The sequence below is a fragment of the Eptesicus fuscus genome, chromosome 16 (assembly GCF_027574615.1).
Source record: "Eptesicus fuscus isolate TK198812 chromosome 16, DD_ASM_mEF_20220401, whole genome shotgun sequence".
In the NCBI taxonomy this organism is placed as follows: domain Eukaryota; kingdom Metazoa; phylum Chordata; class Mammalia; order Chiroptera; family Vespertilionidae; genus Eptesicus; species Eptesicus fuscus.
The window spans coordinates 22,664,012-22,680,035 of record NC_072488.1 but is presented as its reverse complement, the minus strand read 5'-3'; positions in this window follow the sequence as shown (position 1 = coordinate 22,680,035).

Sequence of the window (16,024 nt, the reverse complement as noted above, 5' to 3'; positions counted from 1 at the left end):
CTCAGAAAGTGAGTGTGCCATGGATCAGAACCAATGGTAATCTGAAAGGGCAAGTTCTAGTGAATACGGTGGGTGGGTTAATACTTCCCAGGCAAGATCTTTTAACGTGTCTTTAACTGGTTTTGAAGTATGTGATGGTGCATCATCATGAAGCAAAATTACTTTGCCGTGTCTTCTGGCCCACTCTGGTCGTTTTAAGATCAAAGCATGGTTCAAATTGATTATTTGTTGTCGGTAGCAATCAGTATTAATGGTTTCACCTGGTTTTAGAAGTTCATAATACACCACACCTTCCTGATCCCACCAAACAAGCGTAAAAATATCTATGATGTTAACACCTTCAGAAAATTTGACATGAAGTTTTGAAGCTTGCTGTCAATACAACAAAATAGCATACATATCAAATCGCATATGTATCAACATATGTGTAACTCCATCTATTGAAAAAATCGCATTATTACCCGGTACACCGAGTATCTACTAATACCTATGTTCGCTTTGAGAAGTTCTAACTATCCTCTAAGACACATCTCAAATCAGCTTCTCCTTGCAGCCATGCTTCTCACCCCCACCTCTTCTCTTGTTTCTGCTCCCTGAGCACTTAGGTTTTTACTCCTCTTGGCACTTAGCTCATTCTGCCTTTTGTAGTGCCTTTTATTGCTCCATTAGACCTTTGAAATTAGAAATTTATTTTCTTCCTTTTGCATCCTTCTCAGCAGCCAGCACAGAAAATTATACAAGTAGATGAGTGATAATTTAAGTCTAATTAGATTTTACTTCCCAAAATGGGATCTGGAGAGGCCAATCTAGGGGCTGGAGGAGGGAGGGAGAAGGGGAGGGAGGGAGGAAGGGAAGAAGGGAGGGGAGAGAGAGAGAGAGAGAGAGAGAGAGAGAGAGAGAGAGAGAGGAAGGGAGGGGGCGGAGAGAGAAAGAGAGACAGAATTCTGAATGTTATGGGTAATCCTTCCGAGGTTCACAAAACTAGGTCAAATTACTCTCTTTGGTTCACAGTTGGCCAATAGAGGGTGTCAGAGGCTTTTCCCACTACAATCTTCTCTCTCTCTCTCTCTCTCTCTCTCTCTCTCTCTCTCTCTCTCTCTCTCTCTCTCTCCTAAAGCTCATTTCACCTTATATAGAAAAAGCATGAAGAGGTAAAGATGTGCAAAGTTCCTTACAGGGAAGGCAATAAGTAAATATGACTAAAAGGCCAGTAAGCGAGTATCAGGCTTCCATATTTCTTCCAGATGAGCACTAATTTTGGACTGGATCCCAGACTGCCCCCACACATCAAATTCCTTTTGCCTTCTAAGGGAGCTGATGATGCCTATCATATGAAAAATTGTCTCCAAACAGCTTTGGCAAATAAGCAGGCTGGACGGGGCTCATTTTACAGAGCACACAGGAATTAAATAAACACAGTTTAAGTAACTTGCATCATTTAACACAGCAAGTTAGTAGAGACCAAAGAACTAAGAGCAGGAGAAAGAGAGAAAGAATGCCAAAATAGAATCACTTCCGTTGGTGAGTCAGAATGCTAAATAGACAAGAGAGCTGAGTGAAGAAAGTCACTCATGAAAAGAAGCTTTCTAAACTCTGCTACCACCCATGCAAGGCTCAGCCAACGTTTACTTACTGTCACCTTTTTCTAGAAAAACATGACAAATTGGATTTGTTTGGCTGTGAAGAATACAGCGGAGCAGCATCCTGTTTCTGGCTGTGCTAAGAAAAATATATGGTACAACGGAATATTATTTAGCAATAAAAAGAAATGAAGTGCTGAGAAATGCTACAACACGGATAAACCTTGAAAATATTATGCTAAGTGAAAGAAGCCAGTCATAAACGATCACATTTTGTCTGATTCCATTTACATGAGATGTCCATTATAGCAAATTTATAGAGACAGAAAGTAGATTAGTGGTTATGAGGGCCTGGGAAGGATAGGAATGATGGTGGCTAGGGGGAGAGGAGTTTCTTTGGGGGACACAAAAACATTCTAAAACTTGTGTTGATGATTACATAATTCTGGAAGTATACCAGAGGCTATTGACAGGTGCAGTTTAAATGAGTGATTTGTATGTTATATGAGATATCTCAATTAAGGTGTTCTGAAAAAAAGAAAACTGCATGTTGAATTTTATATTTTCTATATTAAGTAGCAGCAGTTGGAAAATATTTCTGACCAGCCCTCATGAATGTTAATGGCATTATGTACCTTTGTTTTATAGTATTTACCTCAGATGTAATATTATACTTATTTCTGATTATTTGGTTGCCTGCCGCCCCCCTCCACATACACACACTAGACTATAATGAGAGTAGAAACTGTCTGGTTTTCCTCTTTACTATATATCCAGCATATATGGCACAATGCCTGGCATGTAGTAGGTACACAATAAATATTTGTTAAGTGAATGAATGAAGGTGACAAGGGAGATATAATTTATTAAGTACATATAATATTCCAGGCATTGTACTAGGTTCTGAGGGATACAAAATGAGCAATGCCAGACATGGTTTCTGTCTTCAGGGAACTGTGGCCTAGGGGGAAATATGCATGTTCATTAATGTCCACACAAATAAATGCAGGGATGGGCAAAAGTAGGTTTGAATTCAACCACTTCAGGAGGCAGTGGGGCTAACCCAAGCAGGTCACTGAATTCAGGTTTGTTTGTTTTTTTATTTTCAAAGACGACAAGAATGTGTAAACAATGAAGGCTGGCAAATTAAGCACTTAGGAGATTGCACCTAAGTGTGCTATGTCTTTCTTTTGATAAAGCTATTGTAATAATCATAACCTGTGTGTCTCTTTCCATATGAAATATACACCTCCCGTGCCCACCCCTGTATATAAGTACAAATTGCATTAGATGTTTTGAAGGAAAAGCACAAGGTGCTCTACAACTGAATAATAAGGGGATTTGGCCCAGTCCTAGGGGTCAGGAAGGCCTTTGAGAAAAAAGTTGAGCTGAGGTGTGAAGGAATTAGCCAGGCAAAGCAAAGGGATAATGGGAAGAGTATCCCAGATTGTGGGAACAAGAGCTACCAGGCCCTGCAGTGAGGAGAAGCCTGAGACATTGGAGGGGCTGAACGCCAGTGAGGCAGGGACACAAGGGGCAGGAGAAGAGAAGAGCAGGAGGTGGCTGCAGAAGAAAGGGGTAGACTGTCTGGGCCCTTAAAGAACAGGGCTTCTGAAACCTCAGTGGGGGTCTTGTTAAAATACAGATTCAGACTCCATAGGCTTGGGATGCGGACCAGGATTCTGTATTTCTAACAAGTTCCGGGGACACACTGTGAGTAGCAAGGTTGTGACTACATTATTCCAAGAGCACTGGGAATCCACTGAAGTGTTTTAAATAGTGACACGGTCAGGTGTGGCAGGTGGGCAGAGAATGGATTAGAAAAGAGCAAGAGCGGTTTCAGTGTGAGCAGTGGGGGAACTGTTTGTCTTCCTGGTGAGAGATGGTGGCAGGTGGGGACTGGTGGTGATGAACAGAAGCAATGGGTGGCCAGAGCTGTGCTCCAGGAAGCTCTTGTCTAGCATGGTGGAGAGACCGGCTAGGAGAGGGAAGAGCAGTTCGGAGGCTCAGGAAATAATCCATGAAGATCTGAACTATGATGCTCATAGTGAAAATGAAATGGAGATCATGGTGGGAATTAAGAGACGCTGGGTGGAATAGATACATATAGTAAACAACCGGTGGCACTTACAATGCATTGGGCACTGTTCTGAATGCTTTATCATACATAATCTCATAACAACTCTGTGATACAGGTGCAATTACTATTCCTATCTGACATATGGGGCAACTGAGGAACATAGAGGTTAAATAGTTGTCCCAAGGTTACATGGACATTAAACAGTAGAACTGGGAGTTCTGGCTTCACAGCAATCTATATGCTGTAGTTCAACTTCTTTCAAGAAATCACATAAATCTACAAGGTCTAACAACTAATTGGAAGGGGAGAACATAAGGGTCTGGGAGGCCTGGAGAGTATTATGTGAAATAAGCCAGTCAGAGAAAGACAAGTGTAACATGATCTCACTCATATGTGGAATCTAATGAACAAAATAAACTGGTGAACGGAGTGGATCCAGAGACATGGAAGCATGGAACAGACTGAGGAATCTCTGAGGAAAAACATAACCAGTTTTGTACTGTTCTTTGGCAAAATTATTTTGCGTGTTGTTTGTCTACAAGAAGAGAACTATAGGGAGAGAATTTAAACTTTCTTCCCTCTCCTTGCAGAGGGAACGTAAATAGCTTTATATAAAAACAATTTCATATTTTCAGGGAGAGGAGGTCTGATAAGTTCATCTCTGAGCAAGGCTCCAGAGCTAAGGAGTTCCAAGGTCTCCATAGACCAGCTTGAAAAGTTTGAATGAGCTTTTCCTTGGGTCTCTTGTACAAATCTTATAAGGACATCTCTCTCAGTCTTGTCATTGTTTCCTGAGAACTGCTCTGTTTAATTTCATCCACACCAAATTGGGAGATTCTGTTCAGGTCTGGATTATCGATGACTGGGCTTTAGTCAAGCTCTGGAAACAGAAAGTTAACCAAGCACCATTCTCCTAGGCCAGTGGTCGGCAAACTCATTAGTCAACAGAGCCAAATATCAACAGTACAACGATTGAAATTTCTTTTGAGAGCCAAATTTTTTAAACTTAAACTTTTTCTAACGCCACTTCTTCAAAATAGACTCACCCAGGCCGTGGTATTTTGTGGAAGAGCCACACTCAAGGGGCCAAAGAGCCGCATGTGGCTCGCGAACCGCAGTTTGCCGACCACGGTCCTAGACCACTGTGTTCTCCAGGGTTTTCTCAATATAAAACTACACCTCTTCCAGGCTACCTGTACACTTAATTTTCTGACTGGCACAATTTCACCAGGACCATTTGGAAAGCATTGGCCACTTTGGGGAAATTTTGACATGAACAAGGCTGTTCATTCAAGAAGTGCCTCAGATTAAAAAGAAGAAGAAAGCTTTTTAAGGAGATTGTCTTGTTTGCAAAAAGAAAGAAAATTTTGTTTATCCTAAGAAACAACCCCTCCTTGGTTTTTGTACTTTGGGGATTACTGAAATCTTGACGCTCTAATTGATGGCTTGATAAAATTGTCAAGGATTCAAGTTATGTCAAAACTAACTGCTTGCCACTCTCTTTTGGGTGTATATATGTAAAGTGTACTTTTCTATATTTATAGTTTCTTCCCACTCCTTGGTGAGAGAACACAATTAGCTTTTTACAAAAACAATTTCATATTTGTCTGCAGCTGGCTCCCTCACATTTTTGCTCTTTCTTTTCCTTCTCTTGGAAAACTTTAAAGATTAATTAATTTTAAAGAGGCATTCAGTTGTTATATGCTCACGCTAGGAAATATAGTCCAGATAAGCAGTCAAAGAAAGAAAAGCGTTATTACTCTGTGTTTCTTCTTGTTGACACTAAAGAGTATATTTATATAATGGCCTGCATAACAGCTACCATATAAGAAGAAAAGGCTTTAGTTTTAAGATAAAAGAAGTTTTGTCATGATTTAGTCTTAAAAAATTAGTATCTATATATATAAAAACCAAGTGACCAGAATGGCGAAACGACCCGCACGACTGGTCACTATGACGAGCACTGCGGCGGCCAACCACCCCACAGGGGCCCTGATCAGCCACCCCCACCTCGATCGAGGGCAGGGCCAGCTGGCCAACTGCCTGCAGCCCCCCCCCCCCCGCTGGCCCGGCCCGATTGGCCCCCATCAGGGCTGGCCTGGGGATCCCACCCATGCACGAATTCGTACACCGGACCTCTAGTAGCATATAAAAATAATGTTAACACAATAGTTTGGCTTGTTCAAGGCCAGGGTTAAATTTCTTTTGATTCAAACTTCTTAAATGTCCTACACTTCTTAAATAAATTACCACTGTTTTCATAACTTGCTTTAAGTAAAAAATTATATGCATAAAATTATATTCAACTAAATGGGATGATAATGAATATCTGTTCAAAGGGTTTAATTTTACGCATTTCTGACAATGCTACAAATCACAAGGATTTGACATGTCAACTAAATTATAGTAATTTCCAGATCTTTAACTTTAAAAGTTTAGACAAATGATTAAATTAATTAAGAAATAATCTTTGGATACATAGACAGTTTCTAAAAAAAGAAACAAATACAAAACCTGGTCACTAAACATAATTTTAAGTTGCCCTTTATTGTTTAAATGGACAGTAAATGAACAAAACATGCAAATACATTGAATGACATTACACACACACACACACACACACACACACAATTTAGTTAATTGTTAAAATTGTATGAAATAAGTGCTGAAGGAGAAAAAAACAGGTAAACAGATTTTGCTTTTTAATTCTCTAGTTTTCTTTTGTGTCTGAAGAAAAGTTGGTTACTTTGGCTAAATATGGCGATTAATATAATGTTTCATTACACTAGATACAATAATACTTTATTTTTTTTTTAAATATATTTTTTATTGATTTTTTACAGAGAGGAAGGGAGAAGGATAGAGAGTTAGAAACATCAATCAGCTGCCTCCTGCACACCCCCTACTGGTGTATAGGACCAAGGTACATGCCCTTGACCTGGAATCGAACCTGGGACCCTAGAGTCTGCAGGCCGACGCTATATCCACTGAGCCAAACCAGTTAGAGCAATAATACTTTAAAAAATACAATGGTAATTACACACACAATGGTAATACATACAATTTTCTGGTTTTTATTAAGAAAGCTATAGTTTATTTAAAGGTAAATGTTTTATAATCAGTGGTTTCCTTCCTTGTAGCCCTTAGCAATGTTTTTCTTCAATACTAGATGGAATTCTTAGAGAACAGAAACTCTCTCTCTAACACTTTGAATCCTTCAGCACTAGGAACCCAAGGGCCTGGCACAGAGTAAGCACTTGCTAAATGTTTGTTGAATGAATGAGTGAATGATTAGTTCTCCTTCTAAATGTAATTTCCCCAAATCTATTATTTGGAGAAGACAATGACTGGAAAATCCCCCAATTCTTCTACATCAAGGAAAGAATAACTGCATAGTAAAAATTATTATAGCTCTGGGCGGGTAGCTCAGTTGGTTAGAGTGTCGTCCTGATACACCAAGGTTTTGGGTTTAGTTCCCACTTAGGGCTCATACAGAATCAACCAAGGAATGCATGAATGGGTAGAGTAGCAGATCATGTCTCTCTCTCTCTCTCTCTCTCTCTCTTTCCTCTCTCTCTCTCTTTAAAATCAATAAATAAAAATTAAGAAAATAAATAAAAATTATTAATATAGATATGTAGATATATCTATTTTATCTATCCATCCATCCATCCATCCTTCTACCCATCTACCTGTATTCTAGCTCTTAATTGATTAGTAAAAGAAGTGAAGAACCACAAATGTGTCTCATTTCATAAACTTGTTCATCTTTGTCACCAATTATTTTTCTTTGAAAGCAGAAACTGAGATGGGGCTTGGCATGCATGATATTTGTTAGGGGCCAACTTCCTGTTTGAAGGGTAGGATGTAAGTTGGAGAGAGAACTGTGATATTGGCTCCCCAAAGCCTCGGGAAATGCCATGGGAAGTCCATACCCAGAATGCCATCAGTTTATCAGTAAATGGATGGAAGGGTGTGTGCTTGGGCATGGCAACAGGTTAGGAAACCCTGACGGGAGTAACAGCTGGAGGCTGTCTGCTCACTAAATTCTCAGCAGCCTGGGCAGCAAGTCTTTCCTTGAAGTGGCACTTCTGTATTTACCGACATCTTATTTCATAAATGTATAGTCGTAATTTTAAATGAGACAGATTACATTCAATCTCCCTAACAAGAATATGTGTATTTAAAAAGGTGTGGAAAACATCAAAGATATATGATGGAATTCAGTATCTTGGAAACTTACTACAAATACATTTTCTTCTCGGAGATATTGAAGTTTTAATCATTGCCATGAGGCTTCCTTTCTTTAAATTTAATGGGTAACACTTTCAGGCCAGAATTTTGGTTTACTTTGTCCTAAAAGATATCTAACATTTCCATGGCAGATTGCAGCTCATGCTTTCCTTTGAGGGATTGTGAATTTCATCTTTTCCATGACATCAGAAGCTAACTATCCAAAAAAAAAAAAAAAATTAACTTAAACAGCTTCATATGGTAGCTCTGTACTTTGAAGTCTAGTGCTATTCTTTTCTGTTATAAAACGACTAGAGGCCTGATGCATGAAATTCGTGCAAGGGGCTTGGCCCTCACAGCCCGGCTTCGTCTGGAAGGTTGTTCAGCCTAATTAGCATATTTGCTCTTTATTATATAGGATTCTTCAAACCTATTTTAAAGCAATGAAGCCAACTGCTTTATTAAAATATTTCCAGTATAATAGATACTACTGAAGAATTTTAACATGATAAAAATTATCTTTTAGTGGAAAAATATACTCCTGAATTTAAGAAGTTTTCTCTTGTGCTCTTTTCCTACCTGTGTCATTCTAGATCATTCTATTCTGTTGCTTTTTCTTTCTGACTTCATTTCTTACTATTTCTAACTAATGCTTCACTTTTCTAGCTTGTGCTTTCTTAACTTACATAAATATTGTATCAATAGGATCTAGAGGCTACCAATAACACATTAAGGGTTGATTCTGCATAAAAAAGCATTAGATTCTTATAAACAATTAAAACTATCAGCCAGACCCTCAAACCTCAAGACTCTGAAGACTCGGCTGTGCACCAGCATCCCCAACTGTCACTTGAGGTTGTATTCTTTTTCTCAGCTCAGTTTATTAGATGCTATTGGAGCACTTGTTTGCCACAGACTGTAACAGGGACTAGAGGAATTAAGATAACCCTAAACCCTAGCCCTCCAGGATCCTGCTATCTGATGAGGGAGACATTCACAAAACAGATCATCTCAATACAAAGTTAAATGCTAGCAGAGAGGTATACTCAATGTGCAATGGGAGCTTAAAGTAGAGTCACTGAGCTCAATCTAGGGGATTAAAGGAGGTTTCTAAAGACGATGACAGCAGATTTGTGTTAAAGGATGTTTAAGAGTCACCCAGTCTCTTACAACAAGCCCTCCAAGTGATTGTGATACAGGCCAAAGTTTGGGAACCACTGCTCTACATCAGCAGGGAACATTGGACAAAGCCTGGAGTGGGGCGCAGATTGGGGAGGAACTCACCTTGGGTGCAAAACTTAAAGGGTGCTAAAATCCTCAGTCATCAAGATAAACAGTGTTTAAGGCAAGATTTTTAAAAATCAAAGTTAATGCCAAAACTTCACAACGTGGTTTGTTTGAAGACTCTGTGTTATTGTGCAATGAGAACAGTTGTTCCCAATCAGCGTCAGGTTCCCAGGGCCTACAAAGCTGTCCCATTTCCTACCACGCAGATTGGGTAATGCGGGGTTCAGGGCTAGCTTCCTGGGTGTGAGACCCATGCAGTTAAACGGGGTTCCCACTCTGAAGGACCCCATGCTTAGTTTAATGCCCTCCTGTCACTGTCTTGAAATTCTTCATAATTTTTGAAGAAGGAGCCCTGTATTTTCATTTTGTACTGGGCCCTGCAAAGTTTCTCTGGAATGGCTTATTGGGTGTCTTTTTTTCTCCTTCAAATTTTACATCAGCATGGAGTGAATTCAGTCTTTTTGTTGTTGTTGTAGAACTTTCATTAACTTTTACACTTGGTTCAAAATATGAGAGGGCATTTTGATAAGTGTATATAGGGCACACATTTTCCCTTCTGCCTCAGGTCCCCATGTGGCTCAACACAGTACTGTTCTGGAGACATTTGTGATTGTCACGACTAAGGAGTGCTACTGACATCTAGTGGATGGTGGCCAGGATGCTACTGAACATCCTACAAGGCACAGGACAGCACCCACAACAAGGAATTATCTATCAGGCCCAAAATGTCAGTATTGCTGAGGGCAAGAAACTCTGCTCTACAGGGACAAGTCAAGAGGTTGTTAACAGTGTCTTGAAATGGGGGTAGTGACAGCAAATAGGGGGCTACCTTGAACTGGATGATTAGTCAGCTGGAAGTGGAGTTGGAGGGAAAGACTCTCAGAGTTTTCGCTTGCTCAGGTCACCAATTGGGATAGAGAATTCAGAAGGAAACTCTAGTTAGGTAGAAGCAAGGCAAAAAGAGGTTAAGAGTTTGAAGAAGGACATCCAAATGGAGACGTTCATTTGAAGGCCAGCATCTGAAGCTGTGAAGAGATTTTAGGACTGTCAACTGGTACTTCCATGATGGCCCTCTGCCCCACCCAAGCCTGTAGCACAATTCCATCTCTCCTGCCTCAGAATGGACACCACAGCTAAACCAGGGGGCAAGGAAGGCAATTTTGGGCTTTTTAAGTCCTACATGATTTTTCTGAAATTTGTGGTAGAGAAAGTTTTGTGCATTTCAAATATGTAAGCCCTAAAGGCTCAAGGTATAGAGTTCATTGTCATAAGTAGCAGGCTAGGGTAACAGGCAAATCCAAGTACCTTTCTCTGAGATGAAATAAAGATTCCACAGGTGGAGAAAGAGGAGAGACTAGCAAATGTGCAGGAGGAAATGGCTGGGAAAATGGGATTGGATTTGGGCACCAAGTGGACAGGAGCAGAATCAGCATCAAGACCACCCTGCCCCACCTAACCAAGCACCAAGGAGCTGCTCTTCGTGATTGCACCAATATGCTATGTCTGGGGAAAACAACCAAAGACCAGCATCCAGCATGCCCCTGCCTATAGGCCTCCCTCCAGCCCAATAGCTGAGAACACGTGTAGGTCCCAGGATAGAGGTAAAGCCCCATTACCTGTTCTTGGGAGAGCTGAAGGGATCCACAGTCCCTCACAGATGAACACAGGGGTAATCTCCTACTGCTTTGGTTATATTTCACAGGCAAGTTTCTCCAGAACTGTTTCTGGATGGCTTTTTTTCTTCTTCAATTTTATACCAGCAGAGAGTGAACTCACTTTTCACCCCAAATATTTTCAGCCTTCTTAATTGCCATCAATAAAAGGTATGGCCCACCCGGGTGTAGCTCAGCGGTTGAGCGTCGACCCAGGAACCAAGAGGTCACCGGTTCGATTCCCAGTCAGGGCACATGCCCAGGTTGCGGGCTAGATCCCCAGTGGGGCTTGTGCAAAAGGCAGCCAATCAATGATTCTCTTTCATCATTGATATTTCTATCTCTCTCTCCTTTCCTCTCTGAAATCAATAAAAATATATTTTAAAAAAATAAAAGGCATGGATTTTTCTTTGTTGTTTAAGCTTATGAAATGTACTTTCTAGCTATAATTTTGTTTCCTGTTTTTTTGTGTTTTTTAAAAATATATTTTATTGATTTTTACAAAGAGGAAGGGAGAAGAATAGAAACATCGATGAGAGAGAAACATTGATCAGCTGCCTCCTGCCCGCCCCCTATTGGGGATCGAGCTGCAACCCAGGTACATGCCCTTGACCGGAATCAAACCCAGGACCCTTCTTCAGTCAGAGGGTCGACGCTCTATCCACTGAGCCAAACCGGCTGGGGCTATTTCCTGGTTTTTTAAAACATTTGTTGTTTTGTCGATTCTTCAACTCTGCACCCCTGGGTAACTTTGAAAACTGAGATGTTGTTTTGTTCAACATCGTATCCTTAGACTATGGCACAGGGCCCAGAACATAGCAGGGGTCTGTAATGGATGCTGTGATGTGTTGCCCGATCCCTCCTCCCCTCACCCCCTTTGGGACCAAGGCACTGATTTCCCCAGATGCTGTTAGTGTCAGCTGTATAGCTTACTGTCTGATCCAATAACTAGTTGATGCAGGACAGAGGTTCTGTCCCTTGCCAAGTCAACTCCAGAGTTCCCAGTAGGATTGGCTAAAGCCTCTGTGGCAAATTCATCCCAGCTCTAACCTTCCTGACCAGTTGCTTCCCTCAATCCCTTACAAGGGTTGTTCTCAAGAGTGCTCTCCAGTAGCCCTCCCTCACGCAAATCTCTGCCTAGAATCTGCTTCCTGGGGAACCAATCTGAGACAATGTTTAATAAATATTTGTTGAATAAATGGATGAAGGGACTCTTCCATTGTAAACTATGAGGTTCCTCATCCTGAGCAGAAATAATTGTGAAAAACCTCTGACCTTTATTTGTATACTTAACATTTTATTTTGTCATCTCAGGCCCTAAAAGCCAGAGCCTCATGTTCAAATCATTCACCCTACCTCGGGGTCATGCGTAACTTTAATAAGATGACAGTATCAGTACCCAGTTGTTTTAGTTATATTGTCACTTGACCACCAGATGGCAGAGGTGACACTTGGAAAATCTGACCCTAGGCCACCTACTTCAGAATTTAACATTAAGCCCATTTAGTACCATTAATTCCTAAACTCTTGGTAATTATGGCATCGTTTCATTTTGTGGGAAAGTGTCACCACATGCTTGTCCTCATTTGCATATAAAAAGAGGAGTTGGGAATATAATGGAAAGAGCCCTGGACTAAGCATCAGAACCACTGCACACTGGCCATTTGTCCCATTTGACCATGTTTCATCAATAAAAAGACTCCCAGTCGTGTATGCTCCACAGGTCTGTTTAGAGGAGTAAATGAAGGTCACTGGGGTTAAGAGGAGGGACCACATGTGGCTCCTCCCAAGTCCACGCCAGCTCTGGGTGTGGGACAGGGAGGGAGTCCTGTAGGGACTTTGCCTAAGGGGCTGGTGTGAATGATGGTCTCAAAGGAGAATGTGCTGACACATGTGCACTCCAGTCTAAGACCCTCTGAAGTTTATTCCTACTCCTGGAACAGCACAAAGTTTTCCTGCATGCTGGGGTGCAGACAATACAGTATTTCTTCCAAGAATCCTCAACTCCTGCCTTTCTTGGCTTATCTGTGCTGAGAGCAGGAATAAGTAGCTGAGTTTGGACGAATTTCTCACACTGCTGTGGGATGGTCACTTCACTGCTGGAATTCACCCATTCCCACACCCCTGCCCAAAGTAGGAAGAGGACCGAGAAAGTTGGTCCAGGATTACACGCACCTGGGCTACGGTAGCAGAGGCAGCTCCCACTCGGCCGGAGCCATACTACCCTCACCCCAAGAGACCATAGCTGTCAGCTGGCCCCTGATCCACCAGAACCACGTGTGACTGAAAGGCTGTGATAAAAAATGTGCATGTGTCAAGGATGTGCAGACAGCTTGCTACTCAGGTGCTGGAGAAATACAACTGCAGCCCAACTAGTGAAGGAGTCTGACCTCACCAGGCACTGTATCAAGGGGAGGAGCTTCGGTGCTCATGTGACACACGAAACCTACTTCATCCACTTTCACTTTGGCCAAGTGGCCATTCTTCTGTTCAAATCTGGTTAAAAGTGTGGACTGTGCTAGGCACCCAGTGATCCAACTCAAAACAAGGACTGCAGTCTAAATTCCAAAATGCCCCCTTGTATTTGGGCCTATCTGGGTACATCAAGATAATCTCATCTCAAAATCCTTAATCACATCAGTGAAGTCCCTTGTACCAAATAAGATGATCACACGGACATCTTTGGGGAGTCTTTCTTTAGCCACCGTGTGTAGTACTTTTGCACTGACAACTTGAGATCAGCTCTTGGTTGGTTGCCTTCTTTCCTGGAGTGCTACCTCATAAAAGGTACACCTCATATTAAATGTGGACATTTTTCCTTCATCTTCCCTTGTCTGGATCATTAGTGTGATTAATGTCATTTATTTGGAGTATGTTATTTTTTTAAATCGGTTTATTAAGAGATATTATTTTGTATGCTATTTGGCTTGCGAAATTATTAAAATTCCCACAGTGAACCTGTACTAAATAATTTGCTGACAAAGACAGTACTGGTTTCTGGAGCATAATTTTGCTGACTCTCCCAAAACAAAATAGTTGTATATATGCAAATATTTATGTGTACTTGGTTCCAGGTATAATGTATTTTTTTCTTTTTAATATATTTTTACTTATTTCAGAGAGGCAGGGAGTGGGGGAGAGAAACTGAAACATCAATGATGAGAGAGACTCATTGACTGGCTGCCTCACATGCCCCCTACTAGGAACCGAGCCCATAACCCAGGCATGTGGGTTCATAGATCCACGCTCAACCTCTGAGCCATGCTGGTCTGGCTCAATGGATTTCTTACTATCTGTCCTGATAAAAAAATATTATAAAAACAATGCTGTAGAGAAAGTTCTGCACACATTCATCAACAATTCAAATCTCCAAAGGAGAGGAATGGATACATGAATGTGGTATATTAAGCAATGGAATACTAGATAACAGCAAATGAAAGAAATACAGAGGCTTGCTTTTATGTGGATGAATGCCAAAAGCAATTCTGAAGAAAGTGAAGTCCCAGAGAAAACGATTCCATGAAAAAAGCTCAAAATCAAACAAAATAAGGTATTCTATAGTGATACATACAAATGTGGCAAATCTACAAAGAAAAACAAGGGAAGGTGAAATAAAATTCAGAAAAGTAATAATAAAAACTTAAGATCAGCCCTAACTGGTTTGGCTCAGTGGATAGAGCATCAGCCTGTGGACTGAAGGGTCCCAGGTTCCATTCTGGTCAAGGGCATGGACCTTGGTTGCGGGCACATCCCCAGTGGGGGGTGTGCAGGAGGCAGCTGGTTGATGTTTCTCTCTCATCGATGTTTCTGACTCTCTATTCCTCTCTGTAAAAAATCAATAAAATATATTAAAACAACAACAACAACACGTAAGATCATCAATGTGACTAAAGGTTTGGGGAACTGTAATGTTTTTCAGTTGTTTTGCCAATTAATTGCATTTGAACAAAGCATCATGCCAGATCTTTCCCCCATCCCAGCTCCTAGGGTAGTGCTTGGCACCTATTTTTTGTATTTATTTTTAAAGGTCTGTGTAAAATATGCATTCTAAAGAGTGGGTAACTTTCAAGGCTAGCGTCTGGCAACGCTCCGACAATAGCACTTATCTATTTGCTGAATGAATCAATACACTTTGGCGTACGTTAGCTCATTCAATACTTCTAAATTTTCTTCAAAATTCTTCTGGCTGCAGTTCAAATCCCGCCTCACCCCCCTACCTACTCTTGCAGGCTTTAACATTGTTAGGCTCCTCGTGGAGGCAGTTTTCTCCCCCTCTCCACGTAGCGCCAGCCGAGTGGGAGAAGGGTGGAGTGTCTGCGTGGAGGAAAAGGTGTTTCCCACCACTTGGGATGTGGGCGGAGGGGGGGAGGCGGGGGGGTGGGTGGGGTACCACAGGCGCAGCTGCCCTACGGAGATTGAGGTGGGCAGGATTCCAACCTGCTAGGCTAGTCCCAGCGCCGGGGGTCAGGTACCACGCACTCTCTAAAGTCGGAGTCCCAAGCCCCACTCGGACATCCGCTCCCCGGTGACATCACGACCTTTCCGGAGTCCTGATTGGAGGATTCCATGAGCTCAATTCTCGCGATGACTCCTCCTACAGGTCCTCCAGCTTCCCTCCCGTCGCCGCGACCCGGTAGTCGACTGACCACGTTGAGAGCCACCGAAACACCGTAGAACTATACGAGCTTCCGGGACTCGTCCAGGCGGAGGCGACTCTTCTCCGACGCCCACGGGCACGAGGTTTGGCTCTCACGCGTCCAGTCTACCAGACCCGCGGTTGCGCGTGACTCTCCGTCGCTGGGTTAGGGGCCACCAGGTGACTGACATCAATTCCCGTTCTTTAGCATCGCGAGAATATAGTGTCGTCAAACTCAATGCTGGTCGCTTAGGTTTCCTGGGAGACAGCATGTTAACCAATATTTTTTTTCACCTGTCCTTCCACGGACTCCACGCGGTTCGAAAGTTGCCTTAGAGAATGTTTGTGGGAGTCAGCCAGGAAGATGTGGATGGGAGTGAAGGAGCGTTGAAAAGGGAAGCTGCCACGGGAACCCAGGAGGAGTAATTTGCTGAGCATCTTCTGGCCACTTAAGCAGTGCCTTAGGTGGACGTGGGTTTTTTCCTGCGCGGGAGACCGCGTTCACCGCGACAGACGTGTAGGCATCCATTGAGCACGCATAAGCACGTCGCTTTTT